This window comes from Callospermophilus lateralis, chromosome 10, assembly GCF_048772815.1.
Source record: "Callospermophilus lateralis isolate mCalLat2 chromosome 10, mCalLat2.hap1, whole genome shotgun sequence".
NCBI classification, from domain to species: Eukaryota; Metazoa; Chordata; class Mammalia; order Rodentia; family Sciuridae; genus Callospermophilus; species Callospermophilus lateralis.
Genome location: NC_135314.1, coordinates 45,948,996 through 45,966,861, shown reverse-complemented (window position 1 = coordinate 45,966,861; position 17,866 = coordinate 45,948,996). Strand labels below are relative to the sequence as shown.

Genomic DNA, 17,866 nt, shown 5'->3' with positions numbered 1-17,866 from the left:
AGGTTAATCTGTATGACCCATGCCTCCAAGGAGAGCTACGACCCCAAGTTCTGCAATCCCTTAGAGTAGTCCTTCCCATGTTAAACTGTCTCACACCTGTGCCTTCTCTTGAGGGTTATAAGTCATAAACAGGACTAATGATCCATGGGAGCATTTATTAGACAGCATAAATTTTAAAAGCAACTCTAATTCAGTTTAATAAAAGCAGGAAAACATCATAATAATTATAAAAGCAAATTTCAAATCATACCCAAAGAGAAATGTAATAGTTTATTTAATATTATCCTTGTTGTCAATAAAGCTTAGTATTAATTACTAGTATTAATTACTAAGTGAAAAAAATCCACATTGCAGCTGATATACACTTAAATGATGTAGAAGATAAATAATATAACCAAATATGTATTAATAATTTACTTATTAATAATGTTACATAGGCTAATAGGTTAAGTGAGGACAAATATGAAAGAAAAATAGATGAAATCTACATTACCACATAGGGAAAGTTAAGATATATTATAGTAACTTACATTTCAGATATATAAGAGGATTACTTTTTGGAGGGACCATGAGAAAATAAAAAGGCACTCTAAAAATTTCTTAAACAACATAATGGTTCTTAACACTACTGTTCTATCGGTGTCTCTGAACCATGGAGCAATGTGTGGGGATAAAGAAGTCTACGAAGAGTAATCATATTTTAAGAATTATAGAAAGTAAAAGTTCTCCTTCTTTTGCATATTATATTATTTTCTAGAAGTTTAGGCATGTTCATTGTTGAGTCTAGTAAAATAGCAGATGATAAAAGAGTGCCAAGCAGCCTGAGGTGTTTAAGCCCATGATTTATCTTTTTTAAACACATATATTCATGCTCTCCTCCATAACCTGTTCATGTGTGATCAGCAAACATGCATCATTGGCTCAATTTATGCAAGGCACAACAAGACACACCGGCATGCTATTTCTCAATGAGGATATGCCATTTGTGTTCTTCCCTAGAAATTAGATTTATCCAGGCCAGAGAAGAAGAAATTTATCAACTAAACTGAATGTCATTGTATTCACCAGAATTTAGATTTTGGAATAAAACATCAAATGACAGAACCAAAAATCAGGCACAGTTAATGAACTAAGGAAATAGATTGTGGGGTTTTTTTATACTTTGTTTCAAAAAACAACAGGTTGGTTTCCTTAAGTGAATATATTTCTCATGACAACTACTACTGGCAGAGAAAATGTTTGCTGTAAGCAGTTCCAAATTTGAAGTTAAAAGATAGTACATATAGCTATTTGGATTCAATGTTAGTAAACACTTTTTAAGCTCTGGATATTGTCAAGGTTGCTTTAGGATTCTTTTTCAATCTGCTGATCCAGATCTTGAAAGCAACTCAGCAGCTTAAGCAAATAAAGAAGAAATAACGAAAGAAATAATAGATGAGCCTGAAATGGAATAAAATGCAATGGAACAAAATGGAATAGATCACATCCCATTGTATATAATATGGAAAGCAATGTTTAAAAAACTTGCTGTTTAATTTGTAAAGATAGATATTTGTGTGTGTGTGTGTGTGTGTGTGTGTGTGTGTGTGTGCACAGTGCACACAAGCTACATAAGCAGCATCTTCATTATAGCTAGTGGTCAAAAATTTTAAAAAGCCACTCTAAATAATAGTTAAATTGACTTTTTTTTTTTTGGTCCTGGGAATTAAACTCAGAGGCACTTGACCACTGAGCCACATCCCAATCCCTATTTTGTATTTTATTTAAAGACAGGGTCTCACTGAGTTGCTTCCTGCCTTGCTTTTGGTGAGGCTGGCTTTGAACTTATAATCCTCCTGCCTCAGCCTTCCAAGCCACTGCGATTACAGCCACTGTGCACCACCACATCCTGCTTAAATCCACATATAAACGTAAATAAGTTTACATAAGTAAAATATTTACAGTTCTAAATATGGGTTCTAAATTTGCCTTACAAACTTATAATTTATTATACTAGTGGTAATAATAATAATAATATAATAACAACAACATTTATAATACTATTATGCTTTTTAAAATAATCATTTTCTAGGATAATGATCTAAAGTTTTAATTAGTGGTATTCTACTTAGTAAGGTTATATAATGAAATATGTAAAAGAATGAAAATTTGATTATGCTATAGCTATAAATATATAGCCTCTGATAGAGCAAACCTATGTCTAGAATTATCACTAAAGTAAATTTTTAAAAAACAAAAATCACAAATGTACATAGATGGTGACTGTAGATTTTTTTTAATAATAGTAAAAATATGTAACACCTAAAAGTGAACATAAAATATTGGTTTGAGTAAATCCTGGCAAATCTACATAATACAATGTTATTAAAGTGATCACACTGTCACACATTTAAAAAATGCATATAGAATAAATTTAAGAAATATTATTTTATCTGTGCTGTGATTACATATATGTAAATATTATGCAGGCATCTAGTTAGATTTTTGAAAGGGCATAGGAAAATAGAAATGTTTAATTTCAGTTATAAAACTAACAGATGCTTTTTAAAAGATAATATTTTTAGATAACATTATCATAAAATAGTATTATAAAACATGATCATATGGTTCTAAATGCAATCAATGTTGAGAACAATTATCAACAAAACTAAAATGCTGAATCTGCACACATACTACAGAAATCTTACGTGAGCTAGTAATAATGCTTTCAAACCACCAAAACAATATAAAGTAAAATCTACTATACAGTGTGGGAGTCTTTTTATACATTAAATAAATTACATGCAAGAGGTTGAGGATGGTTCCTCCTCAGTTCTGGATGCCTATTTTGGTTTTCCATTGAAATAGCAGGAGTGTAGTGTCAGAACTGCTTCTGCATTAAGTTATGTTGCAAGACTTCTCTCTGTTCCTTATCTACCAAGGCTGGTGATAACCTGTGTTTTTTGGTCTTACAGAGTTTTGTCTTTCGCCTGACTTATTTGTAGGAGCTAGCTAATTCTGGGTCTGATTTATTGGTGTTGGATGGAGAATAGGTACCCCAGTGTCAGATGTATAGCTGAATGTCACAAGATGCTAAGAGCTCACTGGCAGACAAGAGGAATGGTCTCCAGTACAGGGAAAAGCAGAATTAAGAACTAGGGTCTGCCAATCCATTTCTTTTTTTTCTCTCTCTCTCACACACACACACCTACCCCCCCCACACGCACATCATATATAAAACTATATATAAAATATATACATAAATGTATATTTTTTGTGCAAGATAATGGTTGACATAATTGTCACTCTGTGTGCTATTTATAAGGATGAGGGGACTGATGAGCTAAAGCAAAGCAGCATTTGTGAAATATTACAATGTGACATGGTGGGAGAGGTCCATGCCCTGGTGGACATTATATTTGGAGTAGCAATACAGAATTAAAAATTATTTTTTAGTTCTCTAAGTCATGATAATCTTAGCCTTCCATTTGGATGTCTGAAGACCCTAAAGTGTCATTGCTATTGTTAAAAAAACTGGTAGTATTATTAATTCATGATTCATGGGTATTTTCTCCCTAACATGAGCAATTTAAGCAGGGAGTTGTACCTTTTCAGGTCTAAACCAGTGGTCTTTTCTACTTTTTGACATACAAAAAATCTGGATAATCCAATTTATTCCTAAGAGGATTTTTCTTCTATACATCTTGAAAGCAACAGATCCCATTTTGATTTTCCAAATGTAAATTTGTATATTATAAAGAACATGTTTTTAAAAACTCCACATGCTCTTCCACCTCCTAAAGGTTCTGGTTTAACTTGGGAAAGAGAGCATGCTCGCTCCAGGAAAGAAAGGTGGCACTAAGCTAAGGTATCGTAATTCATGTAGGAAGGACATGTAGCAGATATCACCAACCATATCTAAGAATGAACAACACTGAAACTTAAAAGACAGAAGAGACAACATGATCACCATTTTTATGTGATCTAGTCATTTATTTATTCTATAGCAACATCTTTTAAAATTACATGTATGTTTAAATATTTCCAATCATCTCACTGAACTATATTAGTCATTTCAGTGTTTCATCTTTAGATTCATATGGGAGGGTGGGGAGAAGGGGTGTGTCTGAGTATGAATACATTTATTTAGCTCCCTGGATGCATGTTAGAATCAATTGAAAAGCTGTAAAAAAAACATTTTTTTTTTTTTTTTAACCAGGGCCAGGCTGCAACCCATACTCATTAATTCAGAATATTGAGGGGTTGGGTTAGAACATCAATATTTATCACAAACTCCCTGCATGATTTCTAATGTGTAATCAAGAGTGAAACTCCCAGGTTAGCAGATTGTAGAATGTTAAGATAGAAGAGGAGCCTTAGAGATAAGCTTGTCCAGTGCCTTTTCCTCTTTTTCTTCTTCTTCTTTTTTTTTTTAAATCTATCCCCATCAAGATCATCCGCCAGGCTTTTATTCATTTAAGCTGTATTTGTTTCTTAGTAAAATTTATTTGAAGCAAAATCTTAAAAGTAAGGGGGAAGAAAGATTAAAAACACAGGACAACTCTTTTCCTTAATAAGAAAACCAAGACTCACATAGTGACATTTCTTTGCTCAAGGATTCCATGTCAGAACAAAAGTAAGTCCTTGCTTTCTATATTCCTTATGTTCACTCCTAGCAGTGCCTTGATATTTCTGTGTCTGTAAAAATATGTAGCAATTCATAAATTCAACTACCTTGCAGCGAGGATGCCACCTATGTGGTCATGATATTTCTAATACAGATTAGGATTTTAAAATATGGAATAATTTTATGTAATAACTTGGTATTTGACATAATATTAATTATTTGAAGGTGTATATATTGCACACTGACTAGAATTAATGTTCCAAACATCCGTCAAGATAGATGACTTACATCTATATAATTTCATTTATATCTGCTATATAATCCTTAACACACACACACACACACACACACACACACACACACACACACACAGTTTTAAATGCTTTTGTTGTTGCTTGTTCTATCTATCTATCTATTTATTTATGTATTTATTTTGGTGCTGGGGATTGAATCCTGGCCTTTGGACTAACCACCGACTCTACCCTTGAGCTACATACAAGTCCTAAACAAATTTTTATCAGTTTTAATTAGTTTTATACATGACAGTAGAAAGCTCTCTGATTTATTGCACACAAATGGAGCAGAATTTCTCACTTCTTTGGTTGTACATGAAGTAGAGTCACTCCATTCATGCAATCATACATATACCTAGAGTAATGACCTCCATCTCACTACATCTCATTCCACTGTCTTTCCTTCCTCTTTGCCCCCATTCCCCCATTTGTCCAATCCACTTATCCCATGCACCCCCCCCCCATATGGATAAGCATCCACTTATCAGAGAAAACATTCACCTCCTGGTTTTTTGAGTTTGGCTTATTTAGCTTAGCATGATATTCTCCAGCTCCATCCATTTACCTGCAAATGTCATCATTTTATTATCTTTTAATGCTGAGTAATATTCCATTCTGTATATGCACCAGAGTTTCTTTATTCATTCATCTATTAAAGGGTGTCTAGGTTGCTTCCACAATTTAGCTATTGTGAATTGTGCTGCTATAAACATTGAAGTGGTTGTGTTACTGTAGTATGCTGTTTTTAAGTCTTTAAAGTATAGACTGAGGAGTGGGATAGCTGGGTCAAATGGTGGTTTTATTCCAAGTTTTCTAAGGAATCTCCACATTGCTTTCCAGATTGGTTGAACCAATTTGAAGACTCACCAGCAATCTATGAGTGTGCCTTTCCCCCACATCCTCACCAACATTTATTGTTGTGTGTATGTTTGATAACTGCCATTCTGACTGGCATGAGAGGAAATCTTAGAGTAGTTTTGATTTGCATTTCGCTAATTACTAGAGATGTTGAACATTTTTTCATATATTTGTTAACTGAATGTATATCTTCTTCTGAAAAGTGTCTGTTCAGCTCCTTAGCCCATTTATTGATTGGGTTATTTTTTTTTATGTTAAGTTTTTTGAATTACTTATATATGCTGGAGATTAGTGCTCTATCTGACATGTGTGTGGCAAAAATTTGCTCCCCAAAAGGGGGCCCTCTGTTCACCTCATTGATTGTTTCTTTTGATGAGCAGCTACAAGTCCTAAACTTTTTAAAGAATAAAATATCTGCTACTGTGAGATCATTTTCTTGAGAAATTCAGATTATAAGATAGTCTTTTTTGGTTTGCTTTTGGTTCACAGTTACTCACCAATTACCATGTTATGCTAAACACTGTGCTTTATCTCATTTAACCTTACACTAATCCTGCAAACAAGGTTTTATTATTATCCTCATTTATCACATAAGGAAGCTGAGGCTTAGGCTGGCTTGCCTGAAGGATACATCTGGTAAGAGAAGCTGAGACATAACTCATTCTGATAGAAAAGTCCAAGCTTTTATGCCTATGTTATCAGCTTTCCAAAAAGATAGGGCATTGAAAAGCCCAAGCTACTAATCACTAAATCAAATTTGTAATGATAACAATAAGTATAAAAATGGAAAGTACTTGAGGGCAGTCATATTTCTTGGAAAATATAGTTTAAAAATCACAGTATTTTACAAATATTTTGAACACTAGATTACTATGACTTTTATACTTTTCCTCTAAGGAGAAGTGATAAGCCACTCCTAGGAAATCTTTTTTTGCTAGTTGGCTGGATTTATCAGATTTCATGAAACTTCTAATGGAAAGGCAATTTAGCATTTTTATTTATTTTATACCTTCAAACCTTCTATAATTTTTTTTTTTAGTGTTTTCTAGTTGTCCCCACCATTTTGTTTAACTCTAAAAAAACAAAATTTGGGGAGAGTTCCAAATGTGTGGGAAGTTACATAAAATACTAAGTAATAAATGCAAAGTGATACACACTACTCATACAGTCAAGGAATATTTATCAAGAGTCTGTTCTGTGCTATGAGGAAAACAGAGCCTCAGGGAAAAAAAATAAGGTCTTATTCTTCCTTGGACCTGCACCCTTGTGAGGCAGGACAGACTTGGGTCAAGCACAGCAATTACTATCATAAAATTCATGAAGAAAAGAACAGAGGGTACAATGAAAGTATGGGTTAGGGGGCTGATTTCAAGGTACATTTCCCTGAGAGGCAGACATTTAAACTGAGAGCTGAATAACAGGTAGATGTTATCTAAGTATTAGGCTCTCCAGAAAGCTGAAGGAACCACTTGTAAGTTATGGGTGGCTTCACAAGGGAAGTAATGGAAATTGAGGTTTGCAAAGACAATTCAATATTATCGTGCAGAGAACCAGAAAAAGAACATTTGGCAAAGAAAAATAACATCAGCCAATCTGACCTCACCACTTAACCTTTTAAGTCAGAGCAGGACAGATACCCCATCAGGCACCCTGCATGCACAGACACATGCACCAAAGGACTCTTTTGCCACCACTGTGACTTTTATCATCCAGCTAACTGCACAGAACTGGAATGAAGTGTAAGGAAAATCAAGATGGTAGTTGGAAAGGGGATGAATATAGGTTGGCTGTCCAAACGTGAATGCAGAGAAATGTTCTCTGGGAGAGTTAACGACAAAATACCTTTTATTCACAGTAATGTGTGGTCCTTTGCAGTGGATGGATTTTTATTACAGATCTGGACTCTATCTCAGTGACTGCACTTCCTCCTTCAGAGGTGGGGAGGACCAGGGTGGGAGAGGCTTTTGTTCTGGTTCAGTTTTCCCAACAGCTCATCCTGGGACTCTGGGTAAGTCCTGACCTTTTTTTCTGGGCTTCTATTGCCTTCTTAGAGAAAAAGATAAAGTATCAGAGTTGAACATTCCCTTGTCCAGCAATGACAATGCAGGATCAAAATATGGAGTGTTACTGTACCTCCTGCCTGTTTGTTTTAGGATTTAAGGATCTGGATTTGGAAAACTACTTTTATGCAAAATCTGAAAAACCTGCCCCTCTTCACCTTTTCTCTTAAGCCCATCACATGCAAACCCTAATGCACTGGCAGTTGGTTGCCATTTCTTTTACTTTTATTTAGACAAACCTTCTGGTTGAGTAGTCATAACATGGCATCAGTGACAAGGGCTTAAGAACATGGGGTGGGCTTTGGGTCCCACCAGCGAGTTGGGAGAAAATGACTTAGCCTCATCAAAACTTGTTTTCCTCATCTACAAAATGGAAATGATAATGACACCTATTGTATACATCTCTGGAGGAACACATGTGATATAATGCACGTGAAGTACAGAGTATGATGCCTGGCAAGCATTATCCGAGTCAGTGCCTAGCAGCTGTCTTAAGGATGTAATTTATTAGCTTCCTGCTATTTATACATGCTTCATTTCCAATAATATCAGTAACAGTTTAAGATAGGAATTATTTCAGAAACTTTACAGAAAAGAAAAATGAACATTAGAGAGCTATCCCAAGATCACTTTGGAAAAACAGAGCTTAAGACTCAAATTCAAGTCTGTGTTTTGTGGTTCACTGAGTCCCGATATTATTACCTTGTTAAAGACAGTGTGGTGGACATAGTAACCTTCTGCACTGTTCAGCTGTGGCTTTCTCCTTTGGCTCTTTCCTGTGGCATCTGCCCTGCTCATCACACCCTTGGCAGGGCCCCCACTGGTTGCCTTGGGACGCATGCAGGGTAGAAAGCTTTGTGGAATGCACTGTCAGAGTCCTACTTAACTTCTGAATGAGTAAAGAATTTCAGGCCTTAGGGAAGAGGCGACTTACCAATCAAACTTCCCCTTCTACAAGTCAAGAAACAATGGAGAGATAATCTATGACAGCCAGCAAAAGCTCGCTAATGCCCTCAAGTTCCAGAGAGGCCCCTGGAGGGTTTCAAATCTGAATCATTTTGGCTTACAAGGAAGTTGGTTTCAAATGAACCTTTGGAAAGTTGAGATTCATTCAATAAATCTTCCCCACAGTTTCTGTCTGATGTTTCACATTCAGTTAAAACCTTTAATTCCCCCCGGGAAGCTACTAAAACAACAAGAGCCCACTGGAAGCTTAGTAAATAACCCACTAATGCAGTTCCAGAACCAAGGAACCCCCAAAGGCCAATTCAGCAGGACCAGTGTCAAGCACAGGCCCTTCAGTGCTAATTTGAGGAGTTCTTTGGCCAATCCAATACTATTAGGGAGGTCCCAGGTCTCCTCCAAATAATGCACTTGTCCTCAAAAATTTCAAACTTGCAAGAAAGGCACACACTTAAATTTATTAATCTATTAAGGCTAAATTGTGCACATGGTGTTCATCTACATAGGAAAAGAAGAAAAAGGAGGAAGAACTAGAAACAAATTGGAAGTACTTCAGATTCATGGGTGATTCAAGTAATATTCATGAAAACAACTGAGTGTCAGGCATTATTGCCCCTGATTTCACAAAACCAGAGAGTACAGAGACAATGAGTAAACCATCCAGGATCACTTAACTAGTAAATGACAGAAAAGGGTTTGAAGTCTGTATGCAAGTTCAAGTCTAGGTCTCTTTCTACAGGACCTGCTGAATCTATGAAATTTTTGCTTTCATTTTCTGTGGAGTGAATATTATCCAAATCATTTCTGTTTTACATTCCTCTCACTTTTCTTGTGAGCTTAAAGGTGGCATACATCCTTACGTTACTGCCAATCAGTTCTCACTTACCCTTATCTCCAGGTTCCTAAAAGGTGGTTGCTACTACTCAGTTGGACTTTTGTCTTCTGACTGCTCATTCATGTGGGGTACACCTCACTTACATTTCTACTCTATTAGTACTCTTTCCATCTATTATGATCCTTAAGAACACTAAAAGAAGCATTTTTATAACCTTTATATCTTCACAATTATGCTATACATAACTGGTGAGGAGCAACAAGTGGAATGGTATGGAAATACGAGGGTTTTGTTCAAATGTAATGCAATAATAGTAATAGCAATGATAGAAATAAAAATAATATTCAATAACATTGAAGCTGATTCTGTACTAGACTCAAAATAGTTTCATATATATTTGATTATTTAATATTTATTAACCATGAAACAGGCATAATTTATTTTCTTCTTTTTCAAATTAGGAAAGTGAGACCTAAAATGTTTTTATAACTTACCCTAAGGAGCCAATTAGCTAGCAGCAGAAAGATGCTTTAAACCTGACAATTTTCAAGGCCTCTTGTTATTCAAACTCCTTCATCATAAGCCATGGAAATAGAAGAGTCCCAAATTTCATCTTGTCACTATACGTAAACAATTCCAATTCCTAGCTTCAAAGTCATTTATTTTAGAAAATGTGGAAACCAATATTACTTACCCCTTCAGAAATCACATATCACATATGTTCTAGTTTGGATAGGTTTTAGTAATCTGCCTAACGAGGATATATTAACATGAGTTCTGTGATATATTAACTTTCAAAAAGATTTGTATAATAGTAATATGACTCAATTCTTACGCTCCTAGCATGGAATCCTGGGATTGTTTCCAGTACCACAATCACCCCTAAAATTGTCCCTGTAATTGTTAGGTGATATAAAAGAACTCACTATCTTGACTTCAAGAAGTGGAGAAGGTGGTGCCACTAGACATTCCTTTCTCCAGATCTCTGTGTATCATTTCTTTCATTAGAGCACATTGGTATTAAGGTTTTACCTGTCACAGCAAAGGACAGAGACTGTTAGTGTGTCAGAACTGCCCCAGGCAGTTGTTCCTGTGCACCTATGATCCTGAAAATGCCACTTTCTTGCTATGGTGTCTATCTGCCTCATATTAAAGTTCCTGAACTTGCAACTAGAAATTTGACATGTCATTTATTGGTCCTCATCCCATGGGGCTTCCATTTCTTATCTGTAATTATGAGATAACAATAAACTCTTATAAGGCAGTGTTAGGGTGAGAGTCAAATGAGACCAAGCCCAGAGGAGCCCCAAACATTGGGCCTGGCTCATAGTGCAGTAGTGAAGAAATGCCTGTTGAAATGAATCTCTGCAGGACGGCACCATTTCTTCTTAATGCCTGAACAATTTAAGATGCAGCTATATATCAGAAAACCTTCTTACTAGTCTTCTTGCTCTTCATAGTGCTGCCCTACAGCTGCTGTTTAACAACATCAATTAGAAAAATCAAAAGGATCATCTTCAGGAGCCTCTGGGAAGACATTTAACCTCAAGTTATTGCACAACCTGTTCGTCTAGCTTTTAGCGAGGCTCACTCCAGACACTTCAAATGTCCATGCAGATTAAGCGTCTAAGACTTCTAAAAGGTACAAGGGGATTTATCTACTCAGCACCACAATCAGACAAGTGTTCCCTCGTCACCAAACAACGTCAGCACATATAACCTGTCTGTTTCTAAAACAAGATATGGCCAAAGCTGAGATAACCTAAAAACCATTCCTCTAGTAGTTAAAACCTGAATTGGTAAATATTTGTGTAAGGAATTATAACTCAAGCTTCATTAATTACTTAATATTATAATTTAAATATGAAGATTACTTTCTTATTCTTTTCCTTTCAAGTCAACAGATGAATTTAACTTCTCTATAATAACAGAGTCAACTTTCAACAAAAATCAATGCTGCTATGCATAAAGCTTTGTCAGGAGATGTAGATTTATAGTTTTGCAAAACTCCAGGAGTTTTGTTAAAAAATCATATCTGATGCCATTTTATACCCAAAGACCTCAAACTTATGTTGATAAAGTTCAGGTAATTTCTATTTTCTAAAATTTAGTCACTCTAGAATCTTTATATCACTGGTTTGGACAAAACAATTTACAACTAGATTTTTAATTGATAATACTTGAATTCAAATTTGATATTTTATAATCATTTGAATGAAGTCTCTAGGTGCCTCTTCAACCCCATGCAAAGTATCTTATTATTATTTGATGCTATTATTATTATTATTTGAATCAGGACCTCATACTTACCAATCACATGCACTATCACTGAATTTCACACCCAACCTCATGTCCAAACTTTTAATTTGAGTTTTTAGTTCACATTTAATAGGTAAAAAGTTAATAAAATAATTTCGCCAGACATCATGTTGGGGGGTAGAAGGTGGAGAATTGCATATAAAGAGCAATGACTTTGCGTGAGGAGAAGTGATTGTAGATCATTCATTAATTTTGTGACTGGAAGCAAATCTCAACCAGTGTCTTAGTTTTCTCATCAGCAAAATGAGTGCTAATAGCACCTTTCAGCTGGATGAGGTAGTACACAGCTATAATCCCAAACACTTAGGAGGCTGAGAAAGCAGGATTCCAAGTTCAAGGCTAGCCTCTTGCAATTTAGTAAAGCCTTCTCTCAAAACAAATTTTTTTTTTTTAAAGGGCTAGATATTTAGCTCAATGATAGAGCACTTTCTTAGCAAGTGCAAGGCCCAGGTTCAATTCTCAGTATGGCTAAATAAATAAACGAATAAATAAATAAAAGTAACTGCTAAAGGTGGTTGTTAAGTGTTAAAATGAGGCAGTGAATTTGCAGCACTTGGGACAGAGAAGATGCTTTATCTACTGATAGAGGAAAGAACTGACAAGAAAATTGATACCTTCCAATCCCACAAGAATGTGAGCTCTGTGAGCAAGAACCAGGCTAAATATTTCATCATGGTGTGCTTGGGAGCTAACCATGGTTAGCACTTGATACGTGTTCAAAAACAGTTTGCTTTCATTCACTTGCATTAATGTCTATTATTTCTTTTTATTCCAACAGAATTTTTATGAGACACATATAATAGATACTGCCCTTTGTATTAGACACTATCACTTTCATAATGTAGTAGTACTCTATCAAAAAAAGTGGTATCAATCATTGAAATATTTTGTAAAATTATCTTGAGTAGCAATTTAAATATAATTTTATTTTAATAAAATCTATAGATCATTATCAAATATGAAAGATAATGTGCCAAGCAATATAGAGACACAGTAATAATTTTTTTTTAATAAAATTTACTACCATTTAGATACTCTTCTAAGAACATTATGTGCATTAGCATATTTAAATCCTCATAAAGCAAGTTCTATTATTAATCTATTTATAGATAGGTCAAGGAAAGAGTAATCTTTGTATGGTTTCATATATAATTTAAATGTAAAGCTGGGCCAGGTTTGTGGCTCAGTAGTATAGTACTTGCCTAGCACGTATGAGACACTGGGTTCAATTCCTGGCTCCACATAAAAATAAATAAATAAAATAAAGATATTCTGTCCATCTACAACTAAAATATATACAATATACATAGATATTGTATATATTTTAAAAAGGTAAAGCTTATTGGAAACTCAGGCATTTTGTTTAGAAATTATCATGAACTACTCTATGTACCCCTTTTGAGGAATAACCTAGAGCCTATGTCTTAATGAAGGAATGATTTCACCTCCAATTGAGGTGAGACAAACTGAGGAAAATACTGAAAGGACCAGTTATTGTAGCTCTAGGGATGTTTCATTTAAACTTTTAGAAATTTGACCACAAACAGGCTAAAGAAGAAACATTATATGATCATGTTAATTGAGGGAGAAAAAAAACATTTAACAACATCTACTACCCCAGTATGATAAAAAGTCTCAGGAAACTAGGAATATATGAAACTGCCTCAATTTGACAAAGAACATCTACAAAACACACACAGCTAACCCATGTGATGGCAAGAAATTGGATGTACCTTAAGATGATAAGATTGGGACGAAAGCAAGAATGTATGCAGGCATCAATCCTATCCAACGCTGCTCTGGAAACCCTAAAAAAATGGAGTAAGACCAGCAAAACATAGAAAAAAACCCCTGAAATTTGGAAGAAAGAAATAAAGCTGCTTTTATTCACAAATGACTTGATTGTTTATGTAAAAAATCCTAAAGAATCTGTGAAAAACTTCATTTAATAAGCCACTACAATAAGATCATAAAAGACAAAGTTGGTATATAAAAGTTGCTTTCCTTTGTATCAGCAATAAGCAATTGAGAGTTAAAATTTATAAAGCTCTATGACAGCACTAAAAAAAAGAGAAATATTTAAGTGTAAAACTAACAAAATATAGAATTCACATGCAACAAAATTCCAAACTGATAAAAAAAAAAATCAAGGGCTGGGGATGTGGCTCAAGCGGTAGCGCACTCGCCTGGCATGCGTGCAGCCCGGGTTCGATCCTCAGCACCACATACAAAGTGTGTCCGTCAAAAACTAAAAAAAAATAAATATTAAAAATATTCTCTCTCTCTCTCTCTTCCCTTCTCTTACTCTCTCTTTAAAAAAAAATCAAGAAAGATCTAAATAAATCGGGAGATTTTGTGTTTGTGAACTAGAAGACTCAATATTCTCTACACGTTAGTTCTTCTTCTTCTCCTTCTTTATTTTTTTAAAGAGAAAGAGAGAGAGAAGACAGAGAGAGAATTTTTTTAATATTTATTTTTCAGTTTTTGGTGGACACAACATCTTTATTTTTTTATGTGGTGCTGAGGATCGAACCCAGTGCCCCGCGCATGCCAGGTGAGCGCGTCACCACTTGAGCCACATCCAAGCCCACGTTAGTTCTTCTTAATTGGAAATATATACGTAACATATTCCAAACTAAAATCCTGTAAAGTTATTACTTAGATATTGGCACATTGATTCTAAAACACGTGGAAAGATGAAAGATTAATAACAATCCACACAATACTGAAGAAGAACAAAATTAGAGGATTCACTTTACCTGATTTCAAAACATTTTGTAAAGCTACAATAATTAAGATGGTGTGATATTGGCAAAATAATTCACATATTAGATCAAAGTAGCAGAATAAAGGGTTCAAACATAGACTAATACAAATATTATTAATTAACTTTAGAGGAAGAAGTAGAACGTCTTCAATGAAAAAATTACTGTCTTCAACAAATAGCATTGTAACATTTGACATCCATATGCCAAAAAATGAACTTTAACATAGGCCTTACAACCTCCACAAAATTATCTCAAAATGGATGGTAGAACTAAAAGTAATTTTTAAAAATATGTACAAAATTTATAGAAGAAAATATGGAAAAAAAATGGAGATGACCTGGAGTTTGGAAATGAATTTTTAGGTAGACATCTAATAGTAATCTCTAAAAGAAAATAACTGCAAGGTAAATTTTACTAAAATTAATAATGCTTTATGAAGGAAACTGTTAATGGCCACAAGCTGAGAGAAAGTGCTTGCAAAAAAATACAACAGATATCTCAGTGGCTCGTGAGGTTGAGGCAGGAGGATTGGAGTTCAAAACCATCTTCAGCAACTTAGTGAGGCCCTAAGCAAAACAGCAAGACGCTGTCTGTAAATAAAATATTAAAAAAGAGCTGGGAATGTAGCTCAGTGGTGAAGCGCCCCTGGGTTCAATCACTGGTACTAGTACTACTACTACTAATACAGTGGATAAAAGATCTTTATCCAAAATATACAATTCAATATAAAGCAACATATAACTAAAACTCAACAATGTAAAACCAAATTTTTAAATGGGCAAAAGATGAGAATAGATACCTCAACAAGGTCTACATACAGAAGGAAAATAAGCATATGAAAAGATGCCTAACATCCTCCCTCATTAGAAAAATGCAAATTAAAACAGGAAGATACCACTGTACACTATACTATACTATAATGGTTAAAATCTAAACAAAGCATGACTGCCCAAACTGCCATCTGATTGCTGGTGAAGATGTGAAGCAGTAGGAACACTCATGCATTGGTGGTGGGAATGCAAAATGGTACATGCACTCTTGAAAACAGTTTGACAGTTTTCTTAGTAAGCTAAATGTTGCCTTACTATAAGACCCAGCCATCCTGCTTCTAAATATTACCCAAATGATTTGAAAACTATTTATACATAAGAATGTGCATGGAAATGTTTGGAGCAATTTATTCCCCAAATTTAAAGCAACCAAGGTGTTTTCCAATAGGTGAATGAATGCCATATTCATTATGCTGTTATTCATTCTACAGAATATATTATAGTGCATTTTTCAGCAATAAAAAGAAATGTACGGCTGGGTGTGGTGGCTCGGGCGGCTGAGACAAAAGGATCTCGAGTTCAAAGCCAGCCTCAGCAAAATGCAAGGCACTAAACAACTCAGTGAGACCCTGTCTCCAAATAAATAGAGCTGGCAATGTGGCTCAGTGATTGAGTGCCTCTGAGTTCAATCCCTGGTACCCACTCCCTCCCTCCAAAAAAAGAAGTGCATGATCATAAAAACCATAAAAACATATGAAGGAATCTTAAATGGATATTGCAAAGTGAAAGAACAGATCTAAAAAGAATATATAGTGTATGATTACGATTATATGACATTCTGGAAGGTGAGACAGAATGTGACTAAACAATGTCACTGTATTACAAACTTATGAAACAACTTCACTATAAAGATGGAGGGGGAAAGGTCTTAATCTAAGAAACTCTGGAAATTAGTAGAGTCCATATTAATTAAGGCAAAAGGAACTGTACCTAAGCCCAATATTTAGTTGATAAAATTGTTTCCCACAGGTTTCTTTTTAACAATTCTGAACACTATACAGGTATATTGGAATTAAGTAAATTCAGTGGACCTTCCCAACAACCTTGTGAGGCCTAGAGGTATATATTATCCATACCTGTCACCCATATTTTATAGTTAAGTAAACCAGTACTGGGAGGGAACTCAATCTGATTTAAGATTACAGAGCTAAGAACCACAGACCTATCAATTACATTCTATGCTCTTGATCACTACCTTGCATGGCTTTCCACTTGACTATATGACCTCATCCATTCAAGTAAGCCAAAAGCAAAAACCTAATTTCTATCACAATTCTCTTGCCTTGTAGATTAGTACAAATACAAATAAATTGCCTCTTTTCAAATTTATTCAATGATTCCTTTTTAGCAGACATGGTATTCTGTGCTTTGTGAAATAAGTAGTTGGTTACTAATGCAAAACCACATGTGGATTTAGCTATTATCATTCCCCAAACAAAGACGGATACTTCAGGCTTTTTACCATGTTTACTTCAAAGAGAAAAACGGTCACACCTTGTTCTCCTCTCCCTTGTTTTCAATTAATGTGTCCTTTGAGGGAAAACATTTCCTGGGTGTTCATGAATGTAGGGATGAGTGACTAACATTTAGTGGGTTATTATAAGGAATTGGAAGAGTTAGTGTGAATTCTAAAATGCATACACTTAGAGCCTCACTTTATTTGATATACTGTATCACCTTTCTTTAAACAGCAATAAAATATAAACTTCTGGAGTCTGAGGAACTGTCATCTTGTCTATTCCTGTTACTTTACCAGTGAAGCCTTAAAATGATAGAATGTTGCAGAGAGGCTATAAATCAAAGATTGTATGTAATGAATACCTATGACATATAGTTATTCTGAAAATAATGAGAGTTGTTTGTTTGTTTGTTTAGGGGAGAAGTAGTTCAAATAAGTTCTTTTCTGAAAACTCTTCTGAAACTTTCCCCTTTACAGGAAGGACATCAGTCTTTTGTACTGGCCTTGAGATCATATTAAATAGAGTGCAACGCACTTGCTAATTAAATCTCCATGGCGATTTAATCCATGTTCTGTCTGCCTAAAGGAGGTGGAGAGGACACACACTGAGATGGATTTCAGCAGAAGGACCAGCCATTCAGCTTGAGTGGCTTTGGTGGTCATTGCTCCCAGCATTTTAGTATTTTTTCCTCTCCCAGTTCTAGATGGATTCTGAGTCAATGATTCTGTACTAACCCTGCTCCTGCCCCTACTATTCTATTTCTCCTCTCAAGTTCAGGAATGAAGTGCATGCATATAATACTGTTTATGCTTTTCTTCCTTTGCAGTTTAAAATAATGCAGAATTCGCTTTCACTTACACAATGAGAAAAGGCT

At 35.0% G+C, this 17,866-nt stretch overlaps 1 protein-coding gene across 4 annotated transcripts in view; it reads right to left on the bottom strand.

The window, feature by feature from the left end:
* Tp63 (tumor protein p63) overlaps window positions 1–17,866 on the bottom strand; it is a 214,957-nt gene that overhangs the window by 151,786 nt on the left and 45,305 nt on the right. The gene's annotated exons all lie outside the window — the stretch shown is intronic.